Source organism: Curcuma longa, chromosome 6 (genome assembly GCF_044706935.1).
Source record: "Curcuma longa cultivar G26 ecotype Majalengka, Jawa Barat chromosome 6, ITB_CL_G26_1.1, whole genome shotgun sequence".
NCBI classification, from domain to species: domain Eukaryota; kingdom Viridiplantae; phylum Streptophyta; class Magnoliopsida; order Zingiberales; family Zingiberaceae; genus Curcuma; species Curcuma longa.
In genome coordinates, this window is record NC_133866.1 from 293,615 (window position 1) to 306,435 (window position 12,821).

General features: G+C 38.5%; 1 pseudogene; it reads left to right on the forward strand.

The window, feature by feature from the left end:
• The first annotated feature begins 4,140 nt into the window (after positions 1-4,140).
• Positions 4,141-5,609, forward strand: LOC141831055 (uncharacterized; annotated as a pseudogene).
• The last annotated feature ends 7,212 nt before the right edge of the window (positions 5,610-12,821 follow it).

Sequence of the window (12,821 nt, forward strand, 5' to 3'; positions counted from 1 at the left end):
CTAGTCAAACCTGATTTGAGTCGACTCAACCGGAAACTTGAGTCGACTCGGCACTGGAGTCGACTCAGATAGGGTTTTGAGTCGACTCAGGCTGACGCAGAGTCAAAGACTTATCGCAGTTGACGCCACATCAACTGGAGTCGACTCAGAAGGCAACTTGAATCGACTCAGACAGGATAACGGGCGGAAGCGATAAAAGTTGATATGCCACGTCAGCTGGAGTCGATCCAGATTGACATCTGAGTCGACTCAGGACCAGTATATAAGGAGGCTTTGACCAGCAGATTTGTACAACAGTTGAAACGACCTCCTTTCCAACAAGTGGTGCTTCTGAACGCGAACGAGGCCAAGTTCTTGCAATCGGGGAAGATCCAGAAGGGGTGCACGACGCTCAGGACTTCCAGATCGGCTACAAGAGTTTGAGTTTAATTTAGTGTTCTTACTTTCTGTTATTAATTTAATTGATTGTTTATCGGACTGTAAGACGGATTTCTCCGCCTCCGAACGACGTTCGGAAAGGAGACCACTAGTGGACGGACACCTCCCGAATTAGGCCTTGGACGTACTAACCCTGGGGGGTTAGGAATCAAGTAAATCCCGCGGGTCCTTCTGTGTTTTATTTTTTAATATCCGCTGCATAGTTTTGATAGATTTAAACGAACGAGAAGAAAAAGCGACACGCGCTATTCACCCCCCCTCTAGCGCGTACATCGATCCTACATAACATGTACAGAATCGACAAAACTATAATACAATAGGAAATAAATAATGTTAAATAATTATAATAATTGACAATATTAATTATTTTAAAATACTTATGAATCGCTGAGAGAAGATATAAACTCTTGACTATCAGTAATCTTTGCAACTGATTTTCTAGTTAAAAGACCTTCCATGGTTATTGAAGAATGGGAAGGTCTTGGCGAGTCATATGTATGAGATGGTCCTACACCTGAAGGAGTTGGGGCCATAGGTGTAGACTGGCCATGACTGGTGTTGCGTAGACCATGTCAAAATTGTCAAAATAAATATTAGGATAAAATAAATAAAAATTATTTGTATAATGAGGAACATGAAAAAACTTACCATTATGCTCTAACTTTTGAAATAATACGCCAATGAACACATCATTAAGTTACCTCTAACGATCTATAGGAAAAAAGATAGTGTAGTTAAAATATATGACTTTAAAATAATAATATATATACAACAAAATAAACTAAGAATTTTGTAAATCTACCTATTAAAACTAAATTTATATATTTTAAAGATTAAAATTAAATTTATAGATTAAAATAAAATTTACACATACACTCTAATATTCATATATTAAAATGAATTATTAATATTTTTTTATTTTAACCTAACATACCCATTATGAAAAATCAAAATCATCATCATCATGGGCATGGTCGTCGTCGTCGTCGTCATCATCATCATCATCATCGTTGTCTTCGTCTTCATTTTCATCATCATCGTCGTCATTTTCATGAATTTCATTTATATCCACGTGTATCATTATTCCGTTGAGATCTCGTAATGTAGGAATATTATATTCCTCAATCTGAAATATGTTTACAACTTCGTCTTGTTAATATGCAATATCTTGCCAACGTTCTTCAATTTTATTTCGTGCTTTCATTTTACAAACATCCCACCAATCATTTTTGTCACATTTCAGACTAGGATATGAAATATAAAATACTTGAATCGCTTGTTGTGCCAACACGAATGGTTCATATCTTTTATATAATCTCTGATAATTTATTTCAACTAAATTATATCGTGGATGTACCTTCATCCCTCTGATAGGGTCAAACCAGTGACACATAAATAAAATAACTTATATTTCTGGATCAAGGTATTCCACCTCTATAATTTTATCCAATAACCCTAAAAATTATTACTTGCAACTCTAACATTGGATGATTGAACACAAACTCCGCTATTCATTGTAGCCTTCCTTATTTCATATTTTTTAGTATGAAAATTATATCCATTTATGAAATATACTAGTCAAGTCTGTACCATTGCTTTTGGGCCCCATGAAAGATGGAATAACAATTCTTGCTCAACGTAAGCTTGATTATTATTAATCTATAGTCAAATTTCAAAATTAATTAAAAGTCAAAATATGTGTAAACCAAATTTGAATTTTTTACTCACATATGATTTGAATCATGGTGCAAATTCTTCATCGTAGAAGCTATTAAACTCTTGTGTTCACATTTTAGAATTTAAATTCTAAAAAATCTTATAAAAAATTAATTATAATATAAATTATTTATGACCTGAGAAAAAAAAGAAATATATACTCACTCGAAATATGATTTTCTTAACTATTTAAGTATCTCTCTTTACATGGTCGACTTGGTTGACCAAGGTAATTAAAAATTAAAAATGAAGTCAAATTAGGATTTGTAGGACTCTCATCATTTCTTGTTGGTCTTTGTCTTTTGTTCCGAACGTGAGGCTCAAAATAATATAATGCAAAAGTTGTTCCTTTACAATATATGCATTAATAATAGAGGCTTAAACATGGGACTTATTTTTCACTTTTTTCTTCAGATGATGTAGAAATCTGATTGTAATAAAATAAAGTGTATTAGATATTAATATATATGAAAAAATTTTATTTTTTATGAATTAATAACAAATATAAGTAATATAATTTTACCTTTCAGAAGGGCACATCCATTGAAAATGGTCAAGACCTCCAACTTTGGTCTCATAAGGCAAGTAAACCAAAAGATGTTCTATCAAATCAAAAAATGAAAGTGGAAAGATCCTTTCTAAATTACATAAAATTATTAAAATTTCTCTCTCTAACATCTCTATGTGTGAGTATCACAAAATTATTGAGCAAATATCATGAAGAAAAATGCTTAACTCTGTAATGACACTTCATACAAAATTTAGTAACAACTCCTTAAAAGTAATAGGAATGAGTCTTTCCATGAATATATGACAAACATGTCTTTTCAAATTAATCAATTTATATTCTTTCAAATTGACACATCTTCCAAGATTAGAGACATAACCATATAAAAATTTTAAAGATTTTACTCATTCATAAAGAATACGTCTTTGATCTCTATTCAATGTATAAATTACCTTTGACTTTGGTCCCCTACTACTTTCATCGATATCAAGAGTAGGTATTTTACAAAGGAGTCGTATATCTTTTCTTACATTCAGATTTTCTTTTATTTTTTAGATGATATCCATCATTGTATTAATCTTATTATCAAAAATATTCTTCTTAATATGCATTACATTAAGATTATGATGAATCAAATGAATGTACCAATATTGTGATTCTCATTTCAGAATGTTTATTTACATAGCTAGGATTCTAGTATACATCCCAACACCTACGAGTATTATTTTGGATAGAGATCCACGTTTTACCTCACGGTTCTGGCAGAGTCTATACAGAGCTTCACTTTAGTATGACATTTTATCTACAGACAGACGATCAGTCGGAGCGTACCCTTCAAACTATGGATGATTTACTGAGGGCTTGTGCTATGGTATTTCTGCACTATAGCATGAAGATAGTAAATTTGAGGATCAAATTTTTATTAGTGGGGGAGAATATGTAAGATACGAAGAATTTTATTAGTGAGTGAATGGAACTCGTCTTGCAAAGATGAAATGAATGAAACTGATTTCGTTCAAATCAGAAGTCATTTGATTAGTGAACCAAATGATTTAGTGTTGAACCAAATTGAACCAACTTGGTTTAACTCATGATGGAAGAGATTTTGTCAGAATGGATGTGATGAGAACTTTATCTTGGGAAGATGAAATAAATAAAATTGATTTAGTTCAAATCAAAGGTCGTTTGGTTAATGAACTAAGCAAACTAAGATCAAATCCAGTTTGCTGCAGGAGAGATCTGAACCGAACCCGGTCCGGTTCAACATGAATTAGGTTTTTGGGTTTGGTTTTGATTTATCGACAGCTACATGAGGTTAGGGTTACTGTAGCTCCTCATTATAAAAGGGGAATCGCGATCTTACCGGTGTCTTACGAGCGCTGCCTCTACCTCTTCACTGGCACCATAGATCCCTAGTGCTTTCCTCTTCACCAGCGGTTTAGCTTGAAACTTCAACTGCCAGAATCGAGCAAGAGAGCATGTTGCCTGTCTCGCGAGTGATCTCTTCCTCCCTCAAATTCCTCATTTCCTCGCAGAATCACCAGTTCCTCCAGCGATCCCTCGTCAGCGACACCGCCAAGGGCAATGCTAAGATCAAGACTGGCCAGCCGCTTAAACGCTCCACCATCCGAATCAAGAAGGTGAGTGCCTAGGCGGGTGCCCTCCCTGGTGATGCCCCCAGCGACGGTCGCTCCAGCAAAGAAGCTGAGCAGCGCGTCAAGCGCATGATAGAGGCCTGCCTCAACGTGCCCACCCCTGTCCGCTATCTCACTGCCAAGGAGCGCCGCCGTGAAGTTGAGCGCGAGAAGCTCGGCCTCATTTCCAAGGACCGTTAGCGCGAGATCGATCAGGCTAAGGTCGCTGCCAAGTCCGGCAAAGGCTGCTGTCGAAGAGGAGCCGGTCATCATGGGCACTCCTAGCCTCGATTATATTACTCTTGGCCTTGTCAACAAAGAGGCCATCCCCAAGTACGAGCTAACCTTCGAAGATGGCCACCGGCTTGCCAAGGAGTACAGTCGATACTTAATGCGAAAGAACTAAGCCAAGTAAGTGGTAGAGACTGCGTTCTTGAAGCTAAAGAAGGAGGCCATCGCTGCGCTGCCCGACCACCTCCGGAAAGCAGCATTAGTCCCTGATTGTACACCTTTCCCTGCAAGCACGTCGCCGGCCAGGTTTCCTTCGTCGGTGAGCAAATGGACTGTGTCTTGCTATTTGATTGGGTTGTTTGTGATTGTTGGATTTGATCAATTTATGTTGGGATTTTTGTTGTTCTGTTAGGATTCAGCAGCGAGAAGAACTGAAACTTGTCGTGATTTAGGGAGGATCTGAGGTAAGGCTCTGAGCCTTAGATTTTTATTGTTGTGATAGAACAGTAGATGGAATCGATTAGAATTGGTTTTGGCTGTTGGTTTTGGCATTTAATTAGCATGATGAGATTAGGATTAGCTTTAAAATTGGTTGAGTTTAATTATCATGAGTTAATTGTATGTATGTAATTAGTTGTGACTTGATTAGGTTAAGTTGGTTGCTATTGAGTTTTGATGGGATTGGAATTGATCTATTGGGATGATCGGTCCCAATCTGTTTGGTATGTTGAATCGGTCAGATTGGATTGATTGGTTGATTAGGGTTTATTTCGAGTTGTTGAGGGATTTTATGGGTTTAGGTTAAATCCAGTTGAGGCTAGGTGTGGAATTGTGTAGGAGGTTTATATTGCTATAAAATTTAATATATTACTGTACTTAGTGGGTGTTGTTATTATAATTGCAGGACCTTGATTGTTGATCCTGTTACATACGAGGAGTATTTTCTAAGGGTTCTTGTATCGGTATTTATCATACCAAGTGGGTACTCTTGTGCTTGGTCAACACAGGATTCTATTTGTAGTGCATGATTAATTTCCATTGTTATTTAGCTTGCTGTTATCCTTGCTATCTTCGTTGATTGATCTTGATATGATCTTTTGCTTGCTCCCATACAGTTGCATTTTTACTGTTGACCTGTGAATGATGACTTGATCTAGTTGATGTTGATTATGCTTGATTAGATATAGGCCTAACATGTTGAATTGAGCATCTTGACATATACATGATAGAAGTAGGTGTGTTGATCATTGTTGTTGTTGTTGGTCTCACTTAACGCTGTATGATAGTGGAACAAGATTAAGAGCAATTGTTGCACTAAGTTGGGTGCAACCAGGACTAACTAGATAGCTCTCCTATGATATTCTGCCCGCTCTCCACTTAATTAGTAGTGGTTTGTTGTTGGAGCGTGTGTAGTTTTCCTGTCGTGCTTCCCAGTTCACTGCACTATGTGGGTGTCTAGGGGTGGCGAGTGCAGATAGTGGCCATGCATATCATATGCACATGCATTTGTTGGTGGTTGTGTACTGCATTGATAGTTGTTGCACTTGTTGTTACATATGATTGTGGTTGTTGCACTTGTTGTTACATGATTGTGGTTGTTGCACTTATTGTTATAAGATTGTATTCGTATTGTATGTTACCTGTTAGTTGACCTTGTTCATGGTACTATATGTTATCCTGTTGTTTCATTATATATATATTGTTAGGAAGTATACTGAAAAGACTAGGTCTTTCGTATAAACATTTATGAAATAAAGAAATCATGTTTTGGTCAAATGATTGCAATAGGTAATTTTGCAATAAAGTCCTCTTAATCCACATTGTAGATAACTTGGTGTCTGTGAGACACAGAAGACCATGATTATCAGTCCCTTGTGAATTATAAACTAAGGCTCACAACCAAGATGGCGTTGGACAACCCATTGGGAATGGTTGTAGTGTAATTCGGTTACTGTCTGTCTTGACTGTAGAATTGCACTAGTGCACTTTGTGTGTATTGAGTAGGACCATTGAGGTTGTTCAATTTACTCTGACTCACAAATTGAACAAGACCTCTGTTATTATAGATTATGCACTCTTAATCCCAATGTAATAAATGGGCATCTATAGGTAGTAATTATTGCTTTGACTTACCAAAGGGTGAGATCTTTCCGTCAGATCAATTATTCCCGGTAAGTTGGGTGATGTTGCTATCTATACGGTGTGCCATTAATTATAGAAGGAATCCGTGTCCCAGTAGGACTGATGATGTCCCCTTGGAGAGCTCATAAGGATTGTCAAGTCAAATCTTGCAAGTGGACTTTGGTCCGGCTAACAATAAGGTTGAGTGGTACTATTCAAGGTCTTAGATGTCGATTATTGAGTTGTCAGTAAACTCAGATAATTGACGGACATACGATATCTTAAACACGGGGAGCAATGCATAATATAATAAGAAGGAACCCAAAATGTAATTTGGGGATTGGATTGGTAGTGCAACAATGATCCTCTAGTGGAATGGATCGTTGTTGATGGATGTAGGTGTGTATTCGGGGTTGAATACGGGATCCGAAACCCATCAGAAGGCCAGATCCAATACCTCCTCGAGGTCCCCGCTGTAGCCTAAAGTCATCATCAAAAGGATGCAATTAATCGGATGAGATTAGTTCTCAACCGTCGGATGAGATTGAATCTCGACCGTTGGATGAGATTAGTTCTCGACCGTAGGATGAGTTAATGGATGAGATCAACTTGTATCCGTGGGATTAGATCAAGTTGCATCCATTAGATCGAAATAAATAAAAAGGAATAAAAGAGAATAGACTAGAACCGTTGGATGAGATTAAGTTGTCTCCGATGGACGAGATCTATCCGGTTTGGTTTTAATTCTCTTTAGAAGGAAGAACCGGTTCACGAGGTGAACCAGACATGGTTCATTTGAACCACACGCCCAAGCAAGTCCATCATGGCCATTGGATCGTAGAGATCAAGTTATATTAAAGGAGATTATAACGTAACCGTTAGATGAGATTAAGTTGCAAGATCTCTTCGGTTTAAGTTTATTTCTCTTTTAATAGAATTAATTCATGAAAATAATTCTAATAATGGCCGGCCAATATAGATAAAGTTGGAAATAATTATTTTTGTTATTTTCAAAAAGATCTAACGGCTAGAAACCAAGCAAGCTAATCTAAGGGCCTAGATTTAAGAAGTTTTTATAATTTAGAAATAATTCATGGAATTAATTCAAATTAAAATTATTTCTTAATGGCTAAGAAAAGGGTGTTTGGTCTTGGACTAGAGGCTATATAAGTGGGCAAAGGGGTGGGCGGCACAAGCATTCAAGAGGAAGAGGAGAAGAGGTGGCCGAAACCCTCTTCCCTCACCCTAGCCGCCGCCCACCCTTCTTCTTCCTTCTCCTTTTGTTTTTCTCTTCTTCCACTGCCCCTTCTTCCTTTCTCTTTTGTGGTGGCCGAACATCCCCAAGGTGTGGTGGCCGGATCCAAGCTAGGAGACAAGAAGAGGCCAAGTTACAGCAAGAAGAAGAAAGGAGATCCAAAGCTTCATCGGAGGTTGCAGTTCCTTAGTTCCTGGAGGATCGTTGTCCACCCAACGTTCAGGAAGAAGACAGGAATACAACGGAAGACAGCGAGGTCGACAAAAGGTTCTGGTAAATTTTATTTATTCCGCAGTTTTAATTTACTAGAATTAGTTAAATAAACCGTAGACAATAATTTAGGAATCGGCGATCCTAAATGATCGATTGATCTGGTCTTCCTAATAGACTTTGTCAATCAATCCAAGGCGGGATTAAATTTTTTTTGTTCTGCGGGGTTCTATGTTCTTCGGAGCGGATAGAATCCGGATCGCAGGACGGAGATCCAGATCGCCAACATATATATATATATAGAGTACTGATCTCCTGCGCGACACCCGTGCGCACCACCGACCCACGCCCACTGTCGCCGCTCCCGTTTCGCCGTCCGGCCACCTCCGACCGTCGGACCGACCCCGATCGACGCGCCACTCGCCGGCGCGTCGACCGGCATCGGTCCGGCGGCTTCCGGTGACCGGACGACGGCGAAATCGGCCGGAAACCGCCGCTCTCCCACCCACGCCCACTGCCGCCGCGATTTCATCGCCGTCCGGCCATCTCCGGCCGCCGAACCAGACCCAATCGACGCGCCACTGGCCGGCGCGTCGATCGGCGTCGGTCTGGCGGCCGGAGACGGCCGGACGGCGGCGAATTTGGCCGGAAACCGAGACCACAGTGACTGGCGCCGTTTCCGGCCAAATTCGTCGCCGTCCGGCCATCTCCGGCCGCCGGACCAGGCCCGATCGACGCGCCGACGAGTGGCGCGTCGATCGGGCTTGGTCCGGCGGCCGGAGATGGCTGGACGGCGATGAAATCGCGGCGGCAGTGGGCGTGGGTAGGAGAAGGTGCGGACGGGATCGCGTAGGGACGGTGCGCGGCTGATCAATTTCGTATATATATATATATATATATATATATATATATATATATATATATGTTGTTGTGTTGTGCACTTCTATTCTAGTATTCACTGAGTATTGTATACTCACCACCCAGACCCTGGAGTTTTTCTTTTCTTCTTCCCAGGTAACAGATAAGGACGTTGTTTGAAGCTTGGAGGTCTGCAGTCTGCCCCGTCATCTCACAGCAGGAGTATTCTATTGAGTTATGTCGTATATTTTTGTTGGACTATTGGATTGTTGGTTTCGAATTTATTTGAGTGTCTGTAGTTTGCACTTATGTTCGAGTTGTGTGGATTTGGATTTTGTGATGATTCTGCTGTGTTGTTTCTAGTTTTGTAGACTTGTAGAGTTTAACATTGTTTTGTTATAATGTTCTTCAATTTATACGATTGGACGTGTGAGCCTCATGTATTCAAGAATGCTGAATTGTTACAGGAGAGATGCTGTCGAAATTTTTCGGACGGCCGTCTCTCAGGACGTGACACCAAGTCTCAGGCAGCCTTGGCCTGGACTCTCTTTGCTGGCTGAGCTCCACCCGCCTAGTGTCTACTTAGTGTTCGATTGACTCTACTCCCGTCACTCCATCATTCATCTTCAGACCGCCATCAGAAAGGCACATGCAATGATATAATATTTGGTGTAGTTTGTTTACCCCATTGAGGTAGTATAATTTATGACGATAAGGTCTGATGTCGTACCAGGCATGGGCAATAAGACCCTTCATTACGACAACGGCGATAAGATATTCTCCTTACCTCTGATAGGATATTTCCACTAATGTTACATTCCCTTTATCAAAGATGGAACCTCTTCTTCCCTGGTATCCCTAGATAATAGCCCCTCCTTTCACCAGTGCAAGTACGCTAGAAGACGCAAAAATACTTCCTTCTCCTTTCCTAGGCTTCTTCACCATCTCTAGGCGACTGCCTGACTTGAGTGTCAGAGCGGCTTAGCTAGGGTTGTTAGTAGTAGCCCTAGAGCCAATTATGTGATGATTGACTAGAAATTTTTGTATCATTTTCTATTATTAATAAAGGCAAGATTTTTTATTTTTATACTTATTTTATGTTTGTGTCAAATAACTAACTATAATAATGTCCTTGAGTAGCTAGTTCTAATCTACATCATAACGATTATTTGAGTCGATAGTGAGATGATGTAGAGAACACTATTCTTAATCATTCCTAATCAAGCATTAATATTCATGGACGATATTAATGCTTTGAGACTAGCATATAGGTCAACTGGATGACTTGATCTCATAGGTCATGGATATGGTACATCGAGTTGACACATGGGTATACATTAGAGAATATATACTGAATTGACATGCCATAAGAAAATTTCATGGATCGTTATATGAGTGTTATAAACTTTCTCATGTAACTATTAGTATGAATAGTCCTTAGACCTGAAGTCACTATGGTTGCCTAAATAAGGAGTTATGTACTTTGGTGTTATCAAACATCATCCGTAACAGGGTGGATTATAAAGGCGATCACTGGGTATGTAATAAATTATGCGGAGGGATGTGAGCGATGTAGATGAGATGCATCCCTCTAATATGACTGGAGTGATATCTTGAGGCCTCTTGATAGAGTAGGACCACGAAATGCATGGTCATGTTCAAATTAGTCAATATGAGATATTGAGCTCATTTGCTTGAGTGAGTCTACTTGGGGATCAAGAAACACAAAGATTGATAAGAGGATGACACAATCTATGACTTATTGATCAATCTAGATATTGAAGATAGAAGGACATTGTCATACATTATCGTAGTCACGAAGGTTATGTCGGATCTCGGCATTCTTGTCACTTGGGTAGCAATGATGCATTGCTAGATGCTACTCATTGCTTATATTCACTACAACAAAAATTATATGTTGGGGCGCTCAAAAAGTGCCTCAATAGATTTATGTTGTGACACTTTGATTTGTTGAGGCATTAGGACAAAACGTCGTACAAGCGGGTGTCACAACAAATACTAGTGCCCCAACATATATTTGTTGAGGCGTTACTAAATGTTATTTTTGAGGCACGAAAAAATGCCTCATCTGCTATATGTTGAGGTATTGTATTGTGCCTTTTAAAGTTCATTTTAAGGCATCCAAAAGTGCCTCATCTGATATATGTTGAGACGTTTTATTTTGCCTCATAAATTTCATTTTAAGGCACTAAACAATGCCTCACCTGCCATATATTGAGGCAATTTATTGTACCTCTTAAATTACATTTTGAGGCATAAAACAGTGTCTCACCTGCCATATATTGACGCAATTTATTGTGCCTTTTAAACTACATTTTGAGGCATAAAACAGTGCCTCATCTATCATATGTTGAGGCGTTTTATTATGCCTCTTAAATTACATTTTGAAGCATAAAACAGTGCCTCATCTATCATATGTTGAAGCGTTTTATTATGCCTCTTAAAATTTTCTTTTGAGGCACAAAAATGTGCCTCATCTATCATATGTTGAGGTATTTTATTATGCCTCTTAAATTATCTTTTGATGCACAAAAAAGTGCCTCATCTGCTATACGTTGAGACGTTTTATTATGCCTTTTAAATTTCATTTTAAGACATGAAAAAGTGTCTCATCTGCTATATGTTGAGGCATGATAAACGTAACTATATCGACTCGAATAAGAATTATGTAATTTCACATAGCAGACATGCACATGCAATTTCACAGATAATTCCTTTACAATCACAATGAGGGATTGTAGTCTATCCAAAATTATCTTGATCGTGTAGTATTCACAATCAGGCAAAGTGGAAGTGCAAGAACTATCATCCATCTAGCAAAAACTATCATCCATCTAATACATTTGTTCGAATTGTGACAATTCATACTAGCAAAAACTATCATCCATCTAATACATTTGTTCAAAATGTGAGGCGAAGTGGAAGTGCAAGAATACCAACACAGCTTCTTCAAAAGTGATTTTCACCATGGTTTACTAGAAGCTGCAACAAAAAATGAAATGATTAAATATAATATTTAAACTAAATAAAAAGAATTCAATAAAAGAACAAATATTAATAATAATACCAAAGATAGAGGCCAAGCGATTGAAGCACCAGTAGCATCTCCCATGATCTTGAATGATCCATAAGACCTTATTAGTCGTTCTTCCCAGACTATAGGAATCTGAACATTTACTTCACACCAATTTGGACCTAATTCTTCGTCTCCAACTTTAGTTAATGGATCCACACTATATACTTTTCCCAACGCAACTTTTTGAGAAGGATTTGTTATACTCAGAAGAACAACATCCATACCAACCTGAAATAAAAACTTATTACAAAACAATCATAAACAGAGCTGAAACAGAACTGAAATTGATGGAATGCAATTTCATCAATTTATAGGATAAAACAAAATATTTATAGGATTGCAGTATTCGACCAAATATACTATTATGGAAATGATTATTCCATCTAATGGAATACTTTTATGGAACCTGGTGACACCAGAAACACAAAAGACCCAGCCATGTAGGTCAAGCCTCTTTGACCTGTGTGATGCGTATATGATTGATGACTTCGACTTTGTTTATTTTTCTCACTATCCTCCTACAACATATATAACCATGCATAAGCTTCAAACTTTATCAGAATCATAACTGATAGGAGAAAACAACATACTATCCCTTTTTTAGATAGCCAATGCTTCACAAGGGCATTCCAATGTGCTTCATTCACTCTATTTGGAATGTTTCTAAGGTTCTCATCCAAAGATAATTTGGAATCAAAATACTTTGTCTTGAGTGTACTTTTCCAATTCCTCCATTTCTTTCCAATCGATTGT